This window comes from Corvus moneduloides, chromosome 9 (assembly GCF_009650955.1).
Source record: "Corvus moneduloides isolate bCorMon1 chromosome 9, bCorMon1.pri, whole genome shotgun sequence".
In the NCBI taxonomy this organism is placed as follows: Eukaryota; Metazoa; Chordata; class Aves; order Passeriformes; family Corvidae; genus Corvus; species Corvus moneduloides.
Window position 1 is genome coordinate 29,125,766 of NC_045484.1, and position 19,056 is coordinate 29,144,821.

A 19,056-nucleotide genomic window follows, 5' to 3' on the forward strand; every position below is an offset into this window, starting at 1 on the left:
CCTGGTGAGAGATAAAGAAACAATAATAACTGGTGTTTACAGGCCCAAGTTGTGTATCCCACTTTGCAGAAGTGCTCCTTTTTTCTCCAGACTGCTTTGCCTGTGCCATCACAACCTGGAGACTCTGTGCACTACATCCATGGGTGACTTAAGCTTCACTGCATCCATGGGTGACTTACCTTTCACTACATCCATGGGTGACTTGCCTTTCTTAAGCTCCAGTAATTCATGGCTGTGAGTCCAAGGCACTTCGATACCAAACAACCTCCACATTAAATTACCACCACGAGAATTGATGCTAATACAAAGCTACATCCAAGAATTCAATAACTTTCACTGTTGGCAACCCAATAAAGTTTCAGGGCAAGAACTGAAATTTCTGCCTTACTATCAGAGTAAGGAAAGAACAGAAAAGTCAGACCAACTTCCAGACCTCAGGTCGCTGTTGGATTAGTTCTTTCTGGACTTGTGTAGTTCTCTCTTGACTCCTCTTACGATGGCCTTGAGACTGAGGTGGCTCTAAAGCTCCAGATGTCTGAATTTTGTGCTGCTGCTGGAATCCTGTTTCAAAGAACAATCCTCTTTAAAAACCTCAGGAGTGGGTGTGCAAAGGCACAATGAAATGTCAGAAGTAAAGAAACTTATTTTTATTTCCGCACTGAATTTCTTTTGGAAGTATCAGCCATCACTCTTGGAATGGAATGACTTACAGTTCTTCATGAGGGTGTCACCATGTCCTGAACCTTATTTTAATGTGGGCCACATTGGAACCAGGAGAGGTCACCAGCAAAGGTGGGCTGTGGTACCTTCCTGAGGTAACAGTATGTGACCCTGGGGATTTCTTTTTTCCCCTTTAAAGTGAGAAAAAAAGAAATCCAGAGGAAAAAAAATGTAGCTAAATTTTTATGCATACTTTCTTTTTTAAGGGAACACCTGTCTGGAGTAATCCTTCATTGTTTGCATTCATGAGAAGCAGGAAAGCAGCTCTATTTGCTCTGACTTCATTAGTGGTAGCCCAGTTTCTCAAACGAGCACCAAGTTTCTTTTTTTTGCCAGCTCCAAACAGATAAAATTACTACTTGGTCAATTCCACAGAACCTTTAAGGCTTTCAATCACAGCAGTAAATGCTACTGTGCCCCAGCTCTTGCTTTTACTAAATTGTATTATAAGCACCTTAATTATAGTCTGTGCTGTCTGATGGGCCACGGAAAAGGTTGTCTTCCAAAAAACACACGATAATAGGGGTGGAGCGATCCTGGGCTTTTTTTGTCTGTTGGGAAAGAAAGGGCTTTGCAGAGAAGATTAATAGTAAACAATGTTAATCTAAATATATCTCAAGACACAGAATATCACATTCCTTCGGGCTCGCCTTCTCAGGGGGTACTGGCATTAAGCGTGTTACTGTGGGGATCGCTGCACAAAGCCAGGCTCCTCCTCTCCCGAGCAGAGCTCAAGCGAGGTCTGCTTTTGTTGTCATTCCACTGCTGAGCTGCAGCAGTACTATGAGGTCCCTCACTTGTGCTGCTTTTAGCGGGCAAGTTCAGGGCTCCCAGGTTGAGATCTAGTTCAAGGGCAGAGGAGGGAACAGAAACACTCGCAGGGACTTCACGGTGGTTTGAGCAAATTCTCCACGCCGCTGCCAAAGAGAAGCGCCAGACCTGGGCCTTGCTGATGGATTAGTGCCCCTCTATAGCCCGTGTCTGCCTCTTTACTTATTTAATTATTTTTATAGGTCAGATCAAATGTAAGTTGGAGGCAGCTTTTAAAGTCTGCTGCGCTCAGTAGAGCAGAGCATCTGGCCGGGCGATCGCGTTGCTGCCTCCCCTGTTAATGGCACGGCTCTGGGCCTTGGGGCAGGCAGGCTATCCTTATCACCTTGGCAGGCTGCCAGCCCCAAAGAATAATCCATTAACGTCTGCCCCGCTGGCATTCTTGCCAAATACGAGGGATATCTTTTAAATAAACATTGGCAGTTCCCAGTCGGAGGAAAGAGAAAGGGAGTAGAGGAAAAACAATCCTTGACATTTCAGTGACTTTGCAGGGCAAGCTGACACCTGGTACCACCCTTATCTGCGGGTGTTTGTGCAGAGCTGCAAAACAGCTTCTTCTCTTGGCCCTTTTGCTTTCTTTAAATAGAACTGGGAAGACTGATAATGGTAGGAGTAACTTTCTTGGATAGGTATTCTTTGCCTTGTCTTTTTCCAGGCCAGGGAGACCCTGCGTTAACATCTGGGCTCCTGTTTTCCTCCAAGGTACAGCAGAATAGTGTGGCAGCTTTCCTGCCTCAGACTCTGCCAACAATATTTTTTTCCCACAGTTTTCCTCCCTAGTGGATTAGATACAATGTGGATTTACTTTCAGGGGGGCACTTTCCCACCTGACTTCGTATCTCTTCATCCATCAAACCCAACAGCCACATGGATCTGCCAGGAATCAGAGCAACTGGGGCTCTGATTCTCAGCATTCCTTGGGAAGGGCTTTTTCTATTTGTTTCAGCCATTTCACGTTTTTTTGTCTGTGTAGCCAAACTCTCAATGACAGCTGGAGGTTTATTTTTCCAGCTGTTATATTTTCCTTCATAGCAATAAAATTGCTTGTTTGGATATTTCACTGTATCAATAAATGAGCTGTCGAGGTTTTATTTTTGCAGTCCAGTTAAGATCTGGAGTAGGATTCATTTGTCCGGAATGTGATTGGGAGACAGTAAAATATTTGGTGTTGAAAGAATAATATCGGGACAAACCTGGAGTTTGCTACCCAAGTGTGAAACTGGGTTTCATTTCTGCTGGTTTTGCCTTGGTTCATTGATTGCACTGATGCTACCTCAGTGTTCATCAGAGGTAAATGAGGGCATAAACTCTTTTATTTCACCTTTCTAGCAAGTTAATTAAAAGATGGGACAGTAGTCTGAAGGATTTTAAATATTGATTGTAAGGATATTTTGGTACTAAAGTCCCTGCTTCTAAAGACTTGGGACTTTACAACTACTGCCTTGCCAAAATTTTCCTCAAAATTTATATTTGTATTATATTGTATATTTATATTGAATTTGCAGCACTGTATTTTGCTTGCCCATTTTCATCTGAGTGTTGAAGCTATTCCTATCTTTCCTGTGGTTTCAAAATCAACACCATCCCCACCCATGATTAAACTTACGAGATTAGCACTATTAGTGAATTTTCTGCTGCAGCTAAAAGTTTCCTCCAATGCTTTTACTTGTGTGTGGGATGGGGCAGAGGAAGCACCCTGCCTGCTGCAGGGCCTGGGGACAGGCTGACAAAGTGCAGAAAGCATTTTTTGACCAGATCCTCATTTTAGGACATTAAGCTTTTATGTCTCCACACTTCCCTTTTTGAAGCATGGTGACATTTGAATATGTCAATGTGTTTTCAATGAAGATAACTTAATCACCAGTACTGGGAGCTTGTATATCTCCTAATTGAATTGGAACCAATCTGAATGTCCCTAAACCAATCTTTGCTGTATTTTTAGTTCAATCTGTTGCTCCACCCCTGGCCAGCCTGTATATGGTAAACCTTCTGCTATTTCCTGCTCGGTTATTTAATGCTGGAGCCAAGCTACTTTCAGTTCTTGAAGCAGAACCAAGCAAGTCAAATGTGGTTAGTGTGGAGTTAACTGGAAACATTCCCAAAAGATAGCAGACTTTTTCCCAAACACATACTGATCCACCTGGAAAAGAAATATCATTTGCAAATCATAACCTCTTCACTCTGGGTAGCTCCTGTCTGGACACTTACAGACCTTGTTGATAGTCTGTACTTAAAAAGGATTATGAACAAGACACTGTAGGCTTTCACAAGCACATTGTAATTGAAAATGCAGGGGAAGTCATTCAAATATTGCAACCGGTGTGTAAAAAGGGGCAAGAGAAGAAGTATATCATACTGAGGGACTGCTTAAAATAGGCAAATGCATATTAAGTAATTGTAGGTCCCTGCACTGGATTAAGGTGACACAACTATTGCTCTACTTTCATTGTTTGGTTAGTCTGTACCAACAGGGAGTGGTTTTTTTTTGCTGGCCAGGGAGATCCCTAAATCCACGTGTGCTCCAGCAGGGAGGAAGGAGTTGCTGTGTGGGCTAATAAAACCCTTCAGTGGGCATGTTTAGCAGGGAGGAGCACTTCGTAGTCGCATCCATCTGAGTTCAAATCTGGAGCTGTTAATTGAATTTAGATCAGTCTGAGAGTCATCTCCTCCAGGGGAAACAGCATGGTTGCCCCTCTGAAGTGTGAGGGTGAAGGGTAAATAAATACAGAATTGCTGCATTCAGTAGAGGCTATTGATTAGTGCCAGGTGAGGCCTGTGTCCTACTTTCCCAAAAGAAATCCTAACAAGTTCCTTGTACAATACTCTGGTGAGTTCCTGCACAACTGTCACCAGCACCTGCTTCCCTAGATGATAAAACTTGCAGGGCAGAGAGGATAAAGAAATGTCTGGATCTCTCCTCCAGTAACTTTTCAACCTGTTCTTCCAATTAAGGGTAGAGGTCTTGAAAATAAAGTCCCAGGTGTTTAGTGAAAATAAAAAGTTGAATACAGTGCAGAGGCCCAAGCTGTCTCCCTTTCTTGTGCTTCCCCCTCTCCCCCCTCTATTGGAGTAGAGAAAAAACACTTACTAGACACTGGGGAATCCATGTAGGAATTAGTCTAAAGGAAAAAAATCAATAGCAAATCCAGCTTCAGTAGCTCTTCTGTTCACAGGGTTAATTCTTTAAATAAAGGAATGCAGTAATAGAGACATTCTGCTTCAGGCTTCTCTCTTTCAGAGACCCTGTAAGTATTTTCTAACCCAGATTTCAAGAACAACACTGTCTAGCTGTGCTGGAACAAGTGCTATTTTTAAGTTTCCTGTGGTTTGAGGAATTGTCAGATTTCTCTGTCTGACAGATCAAGGGATCCAGAAAGCCAGTTCTGAGTTTCTGGTCTGAAGGTTGAAGGAATACAAAAATGAACAGACAGTGATTTTCTGCATTGTAGCAGATGAAAGAAAAGATGAAAGATCTCAGCCATGCTCATGTCAATCCAGAGCAGCTCCAGCAACTGTGGACTTTAGTTCAATAAATATTATTTAACCTAGTTCAGGAAAATCCCTCCACTACAACAAAACAAGTTTTTCTACTCTTAGGGGTCACGACTGTATCTACGGAAGCAGCCCACGCTGATAAACTGTTCCACAACTGATACTGAGCAAGTGTTCAAAGAGCAAAACTGCACCAGCCGAGCTGGGGCTGTCTGGCAGGCCAGGCCAGGTGAAGTGATCTCATCTGCCCTCCCTGTGCCATCGAGTTCCAGCCAGTTGTGCACAAGAGATGCCTTTTTTTGCTGCAAGCAGAGCCAGTTCACATGCAGAGATCTGTATATCCCAGTAAACGTCCCACTGCCCATGGGAAGGTGCTGTCTGTCTTCCAGCTGCATCCACGATGCTTTGTGGGTTTTTAGGCAGTAGTTGAAGCTCTCCTGACTCTCACTGGAGTGGCTGTTCCTGTGTCTGTGTGTTCCCAGGCCTGGTATAATGTGTGTTAAGACCACACAATAAAAGTAAATCTATTTTTTGTTATTATAACACCATAGGTGCTGTTTATGGGTTTGACTTGCGCCCTGTGTCTCCTGTTTCACAACCAGCAGTGCCCAGGAACATCTCTCTTCTGTGTCTGTCCTGCCCATGCCCCACAAATATCAATAGTTATGATTAAATGTAAAAAGACACAGTGCCAGTAGCTGTGTAGGGGAAGAAGAGGAGAGAGAAGAGGTAAGCGTTTGTTTTTATGCAGACTGAAACATTCCAGTAGCAGAAATGATGGCACTTACAGGAATGTTACAATCTCCTGAATGATACAATTCCCTCACTGCCTGGAAACTTAACACTTAGGCAGAGGTGTATTTGACCTTTGAGTAATTGTATAGCATCCCAAATGGGTATGACTTTTGTTTGATAAACATCACATTTCATGCTTTACAATGCACTGATCCCAGAAACAGACTTAAAAAATCTGATCTGGGAATGGTAAACAAATGAGCAGTTGTGTGGCTTATAAATTGTGGTGTGGCTTTACAATGCAAAATGACACATCTGGCATCTAGCTAAGAAAGCTTTTTCACTTTTTCTTTTTCCTACCCCAAAGTGCTTTCTCCAGGGAAAAAAAAATATAAGTCAAATTGCCTGAAATAACACACTTCCAGTATTAGCAGTAAAGGCTATCGGTGCCCCGTGCAAGTGGAGAGAATATCCCATATACAATCAGCACATTATGTTGTTGTCCAAAGCAAAACTGGAAAATTTTAAGAACAACCACTGTATAATGTCAGATTATCATGGTGTCTGGTTTTGGGAGCCTCGCTCTCTTCTTTGAGGGTTATATTATGCCAACATATTAAAGAGAAAACTAAATGGAAACCAAGAAAGATATCATTTTCCTTTCCTCCTCCCCCCCTCCCTTCTTTTCCTGTTGGGAGTGTTTCTGTTTGTCTGCATAAAACTTACCCATTCCAGTCCCTAACTACTATTTAAGGTTGCCTGCCAGCCTGGCAAGTTGTTATGCAGGTTGCACTTAAATAGCTCACGTTTGATTGCAGAGCACCTGTTAGTTGACTTGGAGACAGTAAAATTCAGGGCAAAGGCTTCCCAAACACAAAGGGTTGCTTGTGGAAAAAGACCTTGTTGATCTTGGATGGAGTTATAACCAGCACTTGATGCCTTTAGTGGGGCATTGTATGGTGTGCTAAGTCTGTACACGTGTTTCTGTGTGTGAAAAAACAACACTTGAGCTAAACAGAGAGCGTGGAGCTAACGGGCTTTCTTCAGGTGTGTTTTATGGAGCACTATTGAAAGGACTTTTTGTGTAGGGCCCTTGGAAACTGTTTTCAAAGCCCTGCTCAGAAGTGCCGAGGCCTGTGGGCCACCTTCCCGCTCAGGGCGTGCATCGTGTGGCTCACGTCTTCCCAGTGCAGACTTGGGTCCATCAGATCGGGTGTTCCTGACCCTGAGAGAGCCTTTTGCATTGATGGGAAGTGGAGGAGCTTGAAATAAAAGTTTTACAGCAAAGTGTTCTCTCTTTCTGCCAGTCATTGTTCATTCAGCTGTTACCGCGCACGGCACCCTTAGCTCTGCTCCATGCCTGCCGCTGGCCGCGCTCTCCAGAGGCATTGCTCCTGCTCTTAGAGTCAGCTCTGCGTCCTGACTCATTCACTGCTGTGTTTGTGGCTTGTTTTGTGGGGTAAAGCCACTGGGATAACCTTGGCAAGATCAAAACAGAGTACTTTGAAGTGACACACGGGCGCAGTATTAATTTTCTAACACATTTTGGAATAATGTTGACATTCATTTGTTCTTTACAGGAGTGTGCTTGTTTGGAAAGATAGACAAGCAAAACTTTTTATGACAACACAGTTCATCTATGAAATAACTTGTTCATTTTTGGAAATTTTGTTTTAAAAAGCTACCCTGCAGTGCCAAAATCCATGAAGCTGTTCCCCAGAATGCATCCATCTAACCCAGAGCTCATGAGAGTCTTTGAACATCTTTTTGTTTTTGCTGATTGGTTTTAGTTATTGGTACAATATAAAGAGCATTGCCCAAAATGTTTATGGTGAACCAAGCCATGCCACTGTGTTTTTGGCAAACAAGCATATAATGAATGCTTGCAGGTTCTTTCAATGACCTGTGTGTCCTTCCCCAGCAGCTCTCAGGAGAGGCTGTTTGTGCAAAGGGAGATTTCATAGGATCACACAATATCCTGAGTTGGAAGGGACCCACAAGTATCATCAAAGTCCAACTCCTGGCCCTAATTTGCCTAATTTGCCACATCCTTCTCCATCCACAGTGCCTCAAGGAGCCATGTAGGAGCTGGTAGTTATTTCTTATTATTTGAGCTGCTTCATACCTCTCTTTTAACATTTCAACCACTGTGCAAGGCAGCACCTCTGCAAGCTTGCCGAATTTGGGATTTCCCACCTCACCACAGACACAGACAGTGCCTTTTACCCCACTCCAAATGCCAGAACGAACATGATCCACATGTTTGAACATCAGGCATCGAGGTTCAGCGTGAGGGAAAGCCAAGCACTGCACTGATCGCAGGCAACAAGCTAATCTTCTGCTGCAGTTTTTGTTTAAACCTGATGACTTGTGCAGGCCGGATGCTGAAACATTTGGTTTGGAGCTGGGCAAGCACAACTGACAGACTGGATGCTTGCCCATAATGGAGGCAGAGGAAGGAGGAGCCTCTGGTATCATTTAAGTACTTGACTGGCCTTTTCAGCAGGTGTTTTTCCAGTTCACAGCAGGCCACTGACAGCAGAAAGCGCAGCAGCAGCAGCAGCAGCGGTGAAACTGTGACAATGGGAGGGAGATAAAGTGAAGGATTTGTCGGAGGGGCAGTGCCAGGAAACGGCTGAGACATCACATGACAGAGGATGTGCCCTCTGCAGCTCAGGGACTATTTACTTACAGGCGAGACTTCACCAGACTCCACCAAGGGCAGTTCTGGCGAGTTATTTGAATTACCTGACCCACTTGCAGTAGGAAGTCATTATAGAGATAGTAAATACCTACCCCACCCTTGGTAGGCAGACAGACTCTTTGCCAAAATGGTCTAGCTCAGCTTCTCAGAATATAAAATATTGTACCTTTCTAGTTGAAACTGGCATTGCAAAGACATCAGAAACTGCTGCTGTTCCAGTAAACTGCTCCATTTCTTGGCATTCGACCATTGTGGAGAGAACTTCCAGGATTTATGTCTTACCACCACCTGGAGCACAAATAATACGTGAAGAGTATGTTGGAAATTTTTGTTAAGGTGCAAATCTCTTGCTTCTCACATTGATGGGAAAAGCTCCCAGGCCTTCTGGCAGTCAGGGAAGTTGCCTGTGATGGAGGAATCCGAGAGGAGTTTTACACAAGCATTCATTTGAAGTGTTAAATAGACTCCAACACAGTTTTTCCTACACTTTTTTGTTTTACTTCCTTGTAGTGAAAGCTGCAACTAACTTCACACACATAACACAGAATCATGGAGTTGTTAAGGTTGGAAAAGACCTCTGAGATCATCAAATCCAACTGTCAACCCAGCACCACCACCCCGTTCACCACTAAACCACGTCCTCAAGTGCCATATCCACAGTTTTTTTGAATACTTAACATGTTTGGTGATTAATTATTGTTACTTGATGGATGGATTTTAAAATTTCAAGGAGAAGCTTGAAACATTATCTACAAGTTATCATTTTTTTTAAAAAATCATGTTACTATTATAGTAAATTGTAACTGTAAATTCTCTCCCCCTGGAATAGATGAGATTTCACCAAGATCTGTGGCCTGCACGATGCTGACCTTTAGCATAACCCTACAAATTATCACCAAAATAAGATTCTAATCTTGCTTAGACCAGAATATAGTTGGAGAAAGTCCATGAAAAGACAAAAGATTTATACTAATGCAGCAAAGAGCAGGTCTGGGCCAAAATAGATATTAATGTAAGAGGACTTGCTTCAAATTAGAATGATGATGGCCTTTGCTTGGACTGTAGGAATAGGTGGTGACAGGAAAGGAAGAAGAAAAGAACTGAAAAAAAAAAAAAGTGAAAATTTTAATTCCTTCAAAGGTCTCTGGTCAGAATTTAGGGGGTAATTCTCCATTTGAGAAACCCAGGAGATGAACTTTCACATCCTCTGCAAAGCTGGTGAAGTCTGCTGGTGAAGTTGATTTGATCTACCTGTACCCACTGGGCTCAGGTTGTGCTGTGACTTCTCAGAACACCATGTGCTCATGGGCTGGCTTGGGCTGGCTTAGGAGAGGTCACAGCCAAGTTAAAAGGGATTTATTCTCCTGTTCTCCAGGGGGATTTGTCATCTTTGTACAGTGTTAAGGACAATGCGTCATACTGGGCTCACCAGGGGGGTTAATGCACTAAGGCAAACATCTGTAAGGGACACAGGCACCCAGCTCTGAGGCTGGGATTCAGAAGCCTTAATTAGGGGTCTCCTGCACAGTGATTTGGGAAAATTCGGTGCTTACTAATAGGATTCACATGTACCTGGGCTCTGAGTGCAGGGATTGAGGTAGCAAGGTGGAAAAGTACTGAAGAAGAGGATGTGTGTCTGTGCTTTGGTTGGTACCTCAGGTCCTTTCTGGGATCTGACACTGAATGCTGAAGTTTTATGTGTTTACAGTTGCACTGAGTTTCCTTAGGGAAATAAATCAAACCAAATTTTTTTCTGTTTGACACTGCTATTAAAGTAGAAAGCTGAACACAAAACTGCTGGGGAGGCCCAGAGCTAAACTGGAGCCACACTTCCCTTGTTTCTATTCTAGTTTTGAACACCCTTCATCAACTAATCACTGCCTGGCACAGTATTAAATTTAATCACTGAACTCCAAAACATTGTAATGTGTCTACCTACTCCATGGTTCCATTTGGATGGAAATTTTCTATCTCGTTTAAAGACTATTAAAGCCCTGCCTTTCTTGCTCAGAACAAAAGGCAATTGTTGGATTTGTTTTTTGTTATGCTCGTATTCAACAAAAGATGATTATTCTGTCTGCTCAGTGCTGAGATCCCTGTGAACATGTAGACCTCCTCTCTACTTGCTTTTCTTTCTCCTGGCTGACTACAAAATAGAACCATTTCCTTCTCACAGAAGTGTACGGTTGAAATGCACAAAAGCAGATGTCATTTATCAAAACTTTCAAGGTTTTCCTAGCATAGGTATTAATTAAAAAGTTGATGCGAGGCATAATTGAGAAAAGAAGCAGCGTTGCAAGGCACAGCAGGAGCAGCAATGAGATTAATACACATTTATGATTAAGAATTCATCTTTCATGAAACAAAAACTGTTGTTTCAGTCAAAACCTTTTGACCTTTTAAGAGCGACGTGGCAAACTCACAACATGGAGTGGTTTGTTTGGTCCCTGTTATTGCCATCACACTGTAACCTAGGGAGAAGAGCTGTTTTGATCCTCCTGTGGGCAGGAGAGCAGGATTCTTGCTTTTGGAGAGCTCACAGCCCATTCACAGTGGGTTGACTTTTAAAAGATCCATTTATTGTATGACGCAAGGTGCAAATTATGACTCACTCTGCATAGGTTAAGTTTGTGAAAAATCAACCTATATTCATCTCCTGAGCACCTACACAGCTGCTTAATCCATTTATTATCTCTGGGGTCCCATTAACCCTTTGAAAGGAGAAAAAATTATCTGCAACACAGCCCAGCCAAACTGATGTTCTTATCTAGGGAATTGAAGTTTTTCTCTTATCAGATGTAGTGAGGGGCAGATTTTCTTTTCCCTGGCCAGGATTAGACCACAGAGTGGCCCAGCAGTGTGAGTTTGAGCGTTTCCTCCTGTTCCAACAGCCCTCACAAAAAATCCATCGATTGCTGGTGTTTGCTGATACGTGACACTGTTTTCCAGGCCTCACCCAGATGAACCAGATGCTCTTCAGTGTCTGAGTCCTCTAATGATCTCACAGTGATACTGTAAGTAACTGTTGTTTATGATAAACAGCTTTTTAAGCAGAAGTATGGTGCTAGTCCAGCATGTTTTATTAGCTAAAACTTCTTGTATTTCCCACTTGTATCGCAACCTTTTTTCCTCATAGATTTGAGAGTTTGGGAGCAGTTTTGCCGTGTTTGCAGGGCCTTTCAAAGAAGAGAACCACCTCTTCACCCTCTCCACCCATCTCCTCCCCCGTCTTCCCTCCTTTCAAAGGGAGAACACCAGGAAGTTTGGAGATTCAGATGTGGTTCCTAAACCACTGTCAGTGAGGAAGGTCTCCTGTGCTGCTGGAAATGGTGTGCAGCCACTGGTTCCTGTATTTCAACTCTCCTTCCTCTCAGGAAGCTCGGAGTCCAAGGGAAGGAAAACCCCCAATGACCCTTGTACAGGTCATTGCAGAAAGTGGTGGTTGCTTAAAAAGGGTGTTACCTTGTGTGCGTTGGCTTCATTCCTCCACCTATCCCTCTTCTGCATGTTTTACAAATAGTGGCAGCTGTTACAGGACTGGCATTATGGGATGGACACTGAGAAATGAAGTGTCTCTTTCTTTGACCCCTTGTTTTTAGTCCTAACTCAGCACAATTTTCCTTTCCTGGTAATAGGTCCAGGCTAGAGGAGGGACTGTACCTCCTCTTGTTACTGTGGGTGATTAAATACTGCAAAAAGCTTTTCTCCAATGTTGAATCAAATGCTGGAATTAATTTACTTCCTCTCTGTTCATAAATACTCTGTGTCAGCCTTCTTCAAGCCACAGTTTGCTAACCTACTCCCAGAGATTCCTGCAGAGAGGAAGTGGCAAAATTGCATGTAAGATTATTTACAGAAAACTAATGTGAAAAATGAACATTGGCCAGATACCTGTCTGTGTCTTTACTCAGGGAACACGTATTACCCTCTGACTTTCATGGTCAATCACAACTAAACATAAAATGTGAGTTTCACAGCCCATGTAGGAGATTGGAATTGAATATAAAGATATATATGCTGTTGTTTTTAAGCCCATAATAAAACTTACTGAATACTCGTGAATAATAGATGCATTTAAAGGAAATTACAATCCGCTCCTGTTTAATCCTTGAAAGAAAAAAACCCAACAAATTAGCTTATAAATTCTCTAATGGTTTATTCTTTAGGGCAGAACAATGGAGGCTTGGTACGAAACTCACTGGAATCAATAAAAAGACCCTCATTTTATGCCCCAAATTTGTAACCTACACAGGAGTCTGTTATGGCAGCTGCCACCTTTACTAACACACCAGGGTTCAGCCCAGGTTCCTCCAGGGCTACGGCGGTAATGGCTCTAAAGTCTGGCTGAAACAGCCTGATATTCCCTGTGGATCAGGCACAGAGCTGGACCTGTAACGTGCACTCACCTGTGCCTTACGTCAGTAAGTCTGCTATGTGCTGTTCCACTTGTGGCTCTTGTAAATTAAACTGAGAAAGAAGCGGCTTTTTCGGCCCGTGCCGCTGCCGAAACGCGATCCAAGGCTCAGGTAGGTTCCAGCTGTGATCTCGCTCCTTGCTTATGAACATACATTTATGTTCTCAGGACGTTAGAGCTCCTTCTACATGAGCAAAAATTGTAAAAACAAAATGAACAACGTTCTCTGTGTACAGTGGAGTTATTTAAAGAGCCTGAGGGTTTGAACATAAGCAGACACTGTGTTCACATACAATACAAGCAGGACTTCTGGGTTTTGGCATTTAAAATGACAATTAAAAATACAGCAGGCATGTTTCAGCAACTTTATGGGTTGCCATAAACATCCAGAAAAGGATTCCAACAAAAGTAAAGATTCACTGTAAGGATTGTTTTCTTTTTTTGTGTTCTGCCTCAGTTTTCAGTGTGATGTGTTGTAACACACCACTAAACTAAAGGGCAGAAGCTGTCTCCTGCATTGGAAGCTGTTGTACATCAAAAAATGCTTCTTTGGGAGAGTCAAAGCTTACAGACTGTTTGGCTCTGTTCAGGTAATTGTTTTAGCTTCCTGCTCAGGAGTTTTCTAAAAAACCTTGAAGAGAAAAAGCCCCAGAGAAGTCTGGGAGGTGAAAAACACTTTTCTTCCTCAGCAAGGAAACAAACACAATAGACTCAAAATCTCTCCCTGGCACAATTCTGGGTACCACACCACTACCTGAATTTTCTTAGAAATATTTACCACAGGAATGACACCTCTGCACAGTCAGGCAGCTCTTCCCACTGTAGGCTCCTGACAGCTTGCTGAGGACTGGGAGCTGTACTCTGTATCCTGTCCCTTTTAGGAACACAGTGTTTACAAGTATGGAAGGCACCTCTTGTTGTGTTTTAGGCATTAAGGTGAGAAGAAGAACCTGAATCTCAAGTTAAGCATTTAATTACAAGGCCTTTCTTCCTCAGTAATTTTTTGCCTGCCATTTGTAAACCTTTGGCAAAAAGAATTCCCCGGCTTCTTTGGCTTGTGAACCTGAATGTCTCATTAATCAACACCTAAATCTCCAAAATGCTTTGAGATGTTGTTGTGACACTGAGTGGCATTTCCCCTAGGATGGTCATCTCTTTCCAAGCCTTAAAATGGGAGATAAAGTGCAGTTTGTTTTTAATAGTTCTGAAATCCACCTTTTCTCTTTAGGACACTTTAGCAATGGGTTTCATTCTGTGCATGTATTGAAACCTCACAACCATCCCCTGACCACCTAAAGATGTTCTCCCAAAATAAATCCCCTGCAGCTTCCCTGGGTTTCTCTCAGTCCCCTCCTCACCATGGGAGTTGTGTAGCTCCTCTTTACTGAACTCCAGCACTGAGATTGTTTTCCAGAAGTCAGGGCTAAGCGAGAAGTAGGTTCCTGCCCTGAGTTAAGCAACACTCCATGTTAGTGATCCAGTGTCTCAATCAAGGCAGGAAGAAGTAAGGAAACTGCTTTATCCTCCTGAGTGCACAAACCAATCCCCGGGGACTGGGAATGGGACATCTGTCAGAAAAGAGGAGATAGAGGGTATCTTAGGGCTGCATTTGTTTCCTGTGGCTGTGCCTTTGGTTTGTTTCATCTCTTTCCTCTCCCCCTTACCACAATTCAAGATTGTGTATGAGCTCTTTTCTCCCCTTTACCTTTAATTTATTTCCTTTAATGAGGCAATAATTTTGCAGTCTGAGGGATTCAGAGCCAATCCCATTCTCTGTTTCTACCTTGCTGTCTCTTTTCCTGACCCTGCCACAGCTGCAATGCCACACTGTGAACAAAAAACTCCAAGGTCCTTTTTGTTTGTTCGAGTTTTGCTTTGCATTCCTTCCCTTTCCCTTGTATTGCTGCTCAGTGTAGCCCTAGCAGCTCTTTTTCCTCATGTGGAGCATCAGGCACATCCCCCAGGCCTCCTTGGAAATCTTTCCCTCCCTGGGACATGACCTTGGGCTGGATCTCACCCCTCATGCAGGTGCTCATCACAGAACAAACTTCACTTCTAGTTAAGAGCTATTTCAGGGGCTGAAGCGGGCATGAGATCAGGTGCAATTTTAACACTCAGCCTTTATCCAGGGCAAATTGGATGTTAATTGTAGTGACACTGCTGTGGTGGGTAGTCTTTCTAGCTCTGAGTGATGTTGTGCAATAGCAGCTGTGTGACTTCTTCATCTGTACAATCAACTTGAAACTGTCTCGATTAAATCACAGTTGTAATTGCTGCTACCACAAAAATCCCAAGGGGAAAAGCGGCTGCAGGAGGGCTCCAAAGTCCTGTCTCCAACTCCTGTACCTTGCTGAACATTGCCAGTAGCTTCTCTGGTGATAGAGACCTGGAGCTTACCTGGGACAGAGTTGAATAATCCCTTTCACGTGTTGAACAGCACAGGTTTGTTCCTTGCCTTTCCCTTTGCTCATCCTTTGCTCAAGCCAGTCATGACCAAAACTTTAGCTGTTTGGGCAAGTGTGTTACAAGCCACTGCATCTTAGTCTTGGGAAGTTTATCTTGCTGTTCCAAAAATTCCTCACACTCCTTGACATTTACTTCTGTGGGTATTTGTAGATTGTTATGTCTGCCCTTACTTGTTGTTTAGCCATTTAGCTCTGTCCTCATAAATCATTCCCCCCTCAGCTCTTTAGCTGGGCTCCCTGCCTGTGCTCCTAAGTGTGAAAACTCCAGGCTGAGTCCACCCTTTCCATGTCTACTCCCCACAGGATTGTATTGATGGCACAAAGTCGTTGCTCAAGCCATGATTTCATTCCTGGTTTATTGCATGATCCCATGCTGACCAAAGGATCTCTGGTTCTCTGCAGCAATTCTCTGGTTTTATCTCCCAGGTCCTCCCACATACTCTTAAGAGTTGTTCCACCTCTTCCCCTGACCTAAACCCATCAATTCAGGCTCCTTGCCCCTTCTCCCCAAGACCACAACTTCTGGGAATAGCAGAGGCAGGGAGTATCCCTGCAGCTGTTCTGTTTCCACTTTCTTCATCCCTTAGTCTTTCCTGAAGGACTTCCTAGCAGCCAGAATCCTGTTCCAGGGGCAGCTGGAAGATGGGCATCCACAGCACATCTCCCAGGTGGGTGTCTGGTGGTGCAGCTCCCTGGAGCAGGATAAGGAAGAATAACTGGCTGGATTCAAACCTCCTCTTCCCAAATGTGTGGCAGGAGCTGCTGGGCAGGGAACTCGGCCCCATGTTTACCATAGCTTGGGAAATTCTGGCATTTTTGCCCCCTCCTGTGGGCACCTGTCTGCATTCTTGGAGTCTGGCCTCGACACGTACAAATTTCAGGAGCTTCGTGGTGAGGACAGGATGTGCTATTGATTAAGGCATCTTGGAAGCTATCTGGATCTTAAAATAAATTAATTGCCACAAAATCTCCAGGAAGAAGTGAACCCTCCAAAAGGTGCATTTATCCAGTTTATCAAGACACTTACAGTGACTACAGCAAGGATTGGAAATAATTAAGGGTTGTGTAAGGCAGAGGAATTACTTCAGAGTGCAAATGAGGCTTTGACTTTTAGGGAGAAGAAAGGAACTTCTTGTGGGCAGATTTGCTCAGAGCTGCCTCTTGCAAACTTCCTTTTACTTTTTTGTTACATTTGTGTGCGTGGTTGCAACCATAGATACAAGAAGGACCAGAGAGATCCCTAATCTGGCACAGGGTATCATCCAATCAGTTTAGCATGTTCTACCATCACGTGCAAAGTACAGTGTTGTTCTCTTTTTGGCTGATAAAAATTTGGAAGTTGCAAAATGATCACTAAAGCAAGAGACAGGACGTGATGGAAGACATTTATTTTCCTAAAAGCTCAAAAAATCTAGACAAGCTCCCAGTCTGTGCTGTGTCTCCTTCCTACTTGCACATTCATTTTATCTCCTCCACTCTCATCTCGCTTGTTCCTGTGTTAGCTGGGGCTGATCCCTGCAGTTCATTCTCTTTCAGGGCTCTTCCATCTCCAGGTTGGAAGAATCATCCATTTGCCTTGTGGCAGCAGAATTCAGTTCTGAATTTGGGATGATGTGTTGAAAAGCTACTTTTGCTTCACCTTTGAGCTCCAGAACCACCCTTTAAAACTCTGAACATGAGCAAGAGGGTCCAATATGACCATAAATTAAGTTGAATTGTACCTGGGAAGTTTAGTCTTGATTAATGGCTTTGTTCAGTTATTCTACTTGTCCATTTATCTTTACATAAACATAAAAATCATGCAATCATCACATTTTCTCCCCTAAAATAAAGGAGATTTTTTATAAAAAAACTTAACTTTCTGCGTGTTTTTTTTTGCTTCTGTGAGTGTACACATGCACTTTTTTATTTTGTTGAATAACTCCCTTGAATAACTCCCTCCACATTTTCCCCCTCTGTTTAAATCTCTTCAGACATAAGGCAAGTACAGAGGAATAACTCCCAAGTGTAAAAAAGAAAAATCTTGTTCCTCCCTCAGATCTCCATAATCATGGCTAAGTGTTGCACGTTTATTTAAACTGTTGTAGAAAAAGCCACTGGTGTTCAGCAAATTATATTAGATTTTCAAAAGCATGGCAGAGGATTTTGAAATTTGATTTTCTGGGTCCCGGATGAGAAAGAAGAACTGCAATAATCCACTTGGAAGTGAGGGTCTTTCAGTTCTTCCTTGTTAGTAGTTTAGTAAAAGTTTAAATATTTATTCACTGGGAGAGGTTAGTCCCTGCCATGCCATCTCATGCCCTGCTACAGGGTTTTGTGCTCTTTTTTCTGGGCCTTTCTCACCAGGTCCATGAAGTCTGACCTCTCTTATTGGCTTCTCATTCCTCCGCTCTGTATCGATCATGCTGGAATTATGACCTCTACAGAAAGAAATCTGTGCTTCAAGTATTCAGTCTGCCCTGGCATGGGCTACACACTCATCAGACTAAGCCAGAAACAAAGCTGGAATCCCTTGTGAAGGTCAGGTTGAATATTTAAAATGAACCAGAGGAGATCTCTGCATTGGAAATGTCCACATCATCACTGTCCTCTTCTTCAAAAAGCATGAAAATTGAATCAGGTTGTCTGATAGAAACAGGTTCTGCACTGGTATTGCACAAACAAATGTGGGAACACTGCAGTTTCAGAATCGATTGGGATCTGCAAAAATGGGCTGTAATCCCTGTGACCTCCTCATGAGCTGTGAGGGCCTTATAGGAAGAAATGTGGGACCAAGCTAAGAACCTTTGTGCTGGCTGTGGGGAACAGTTCCATCTTTCTCTGCTGGGGAAACATGGAATCCTTGGCTTAGGGTTGATCCCATGAAATGGCCTCACGCCCACTGACTCAGGGCACTGTGTATAAATTGGGTAAGCAGAAGCTAATTGCCTCCTGTAAAGCATCTCTCCTCTTGAATCCTATGGGCCATTTTATCCCATGACTAATTGCATGTCTTCTCATTTGCATTTGATCCAGCCTCCACAGAAGGTAGTAGGAGTTAATTTTCTGGGAAAGGAGTTGAACTCTGTCCTCAGCGAGTGAGTTTCTCTGAGCAGATGGATGTTGCTGAACAGTGCAGTCAGAGCAGGAGCTCTGCAAGAGCCATGGGCTGATGGCAATTCTCTTGGTGCTGCTCAGGAGAAGGCCCTTGGCAGACCCATCCTCTCTAAGAAGCAGAAGCACACATTTCTGTGGCTTGCTCTGCAAGCACCTTCCCCTCAGAGATGGTGCATTTAGAGCACCAAGAGTGGAGGGAAGTGTAAGAGGGTTTCTCTCTACTTTCCAGGCCATTTCTAAGCAATTAGAAAAGAGTAATTAAGAATTCAGCTGACTTGACCATTAAATAGAATAGATTTTAAAAGCCATGACATTTTTTTTTGAGCAAAGATGCACTTAGAAAACCTCCTTTGTTTTCAAAACACAAGCTTACACTGTGAGTTGCGGACATGAAATTGTTACTACTTCATATCTGCAGCTGAAAAAGGAACCATGTACCTCTGGATGTCAAATGTGGCTTTAATCTGCTTCACAGCTTGTTTTGTTTTGTTTTTCTCTGTTTCATTTCCCTTTGCGGTGTTAAACTCTGACCCTGAAAGGTGAGGAAGTGGAGGAAATGGAAGAGTGAAATTTGGGGAGTCTGAGGCAAAAAAGCCAAG

The 19,056-nt window shown here is 43.2% G+C and overlaps 1 protein-coding gene across 9 annotated transcripts in view; it reads left to right on the forward strand.

The window, feature by feature from the left end:
- FGGY (FGGY carbohydrate kinase domain containing) overlaps window positions 1–19,056 on the forward strand; it is a 259,987-nt gene that overhangs the window by 36,507 nt on the left and 204,424 nt on the right. For 6 of the 9 annotated variants that reach the window (XM_032117374.1, XM_032117380.1, XM_032117378.1 and 3 more), the window contains exon 2: window positions 11,432–11,496. The exons of the other annotated variants lie outside the window; for them this stretch is intronic. The gene's annotated coding sequence lies outside the window, so the exon portion shown is untranslated. The remainder of the gene's footprint in view (window positions 1–11,431; window positions 11,497–19,056) is intronic. 9 annotated transcript variants of the gene reach the window in all.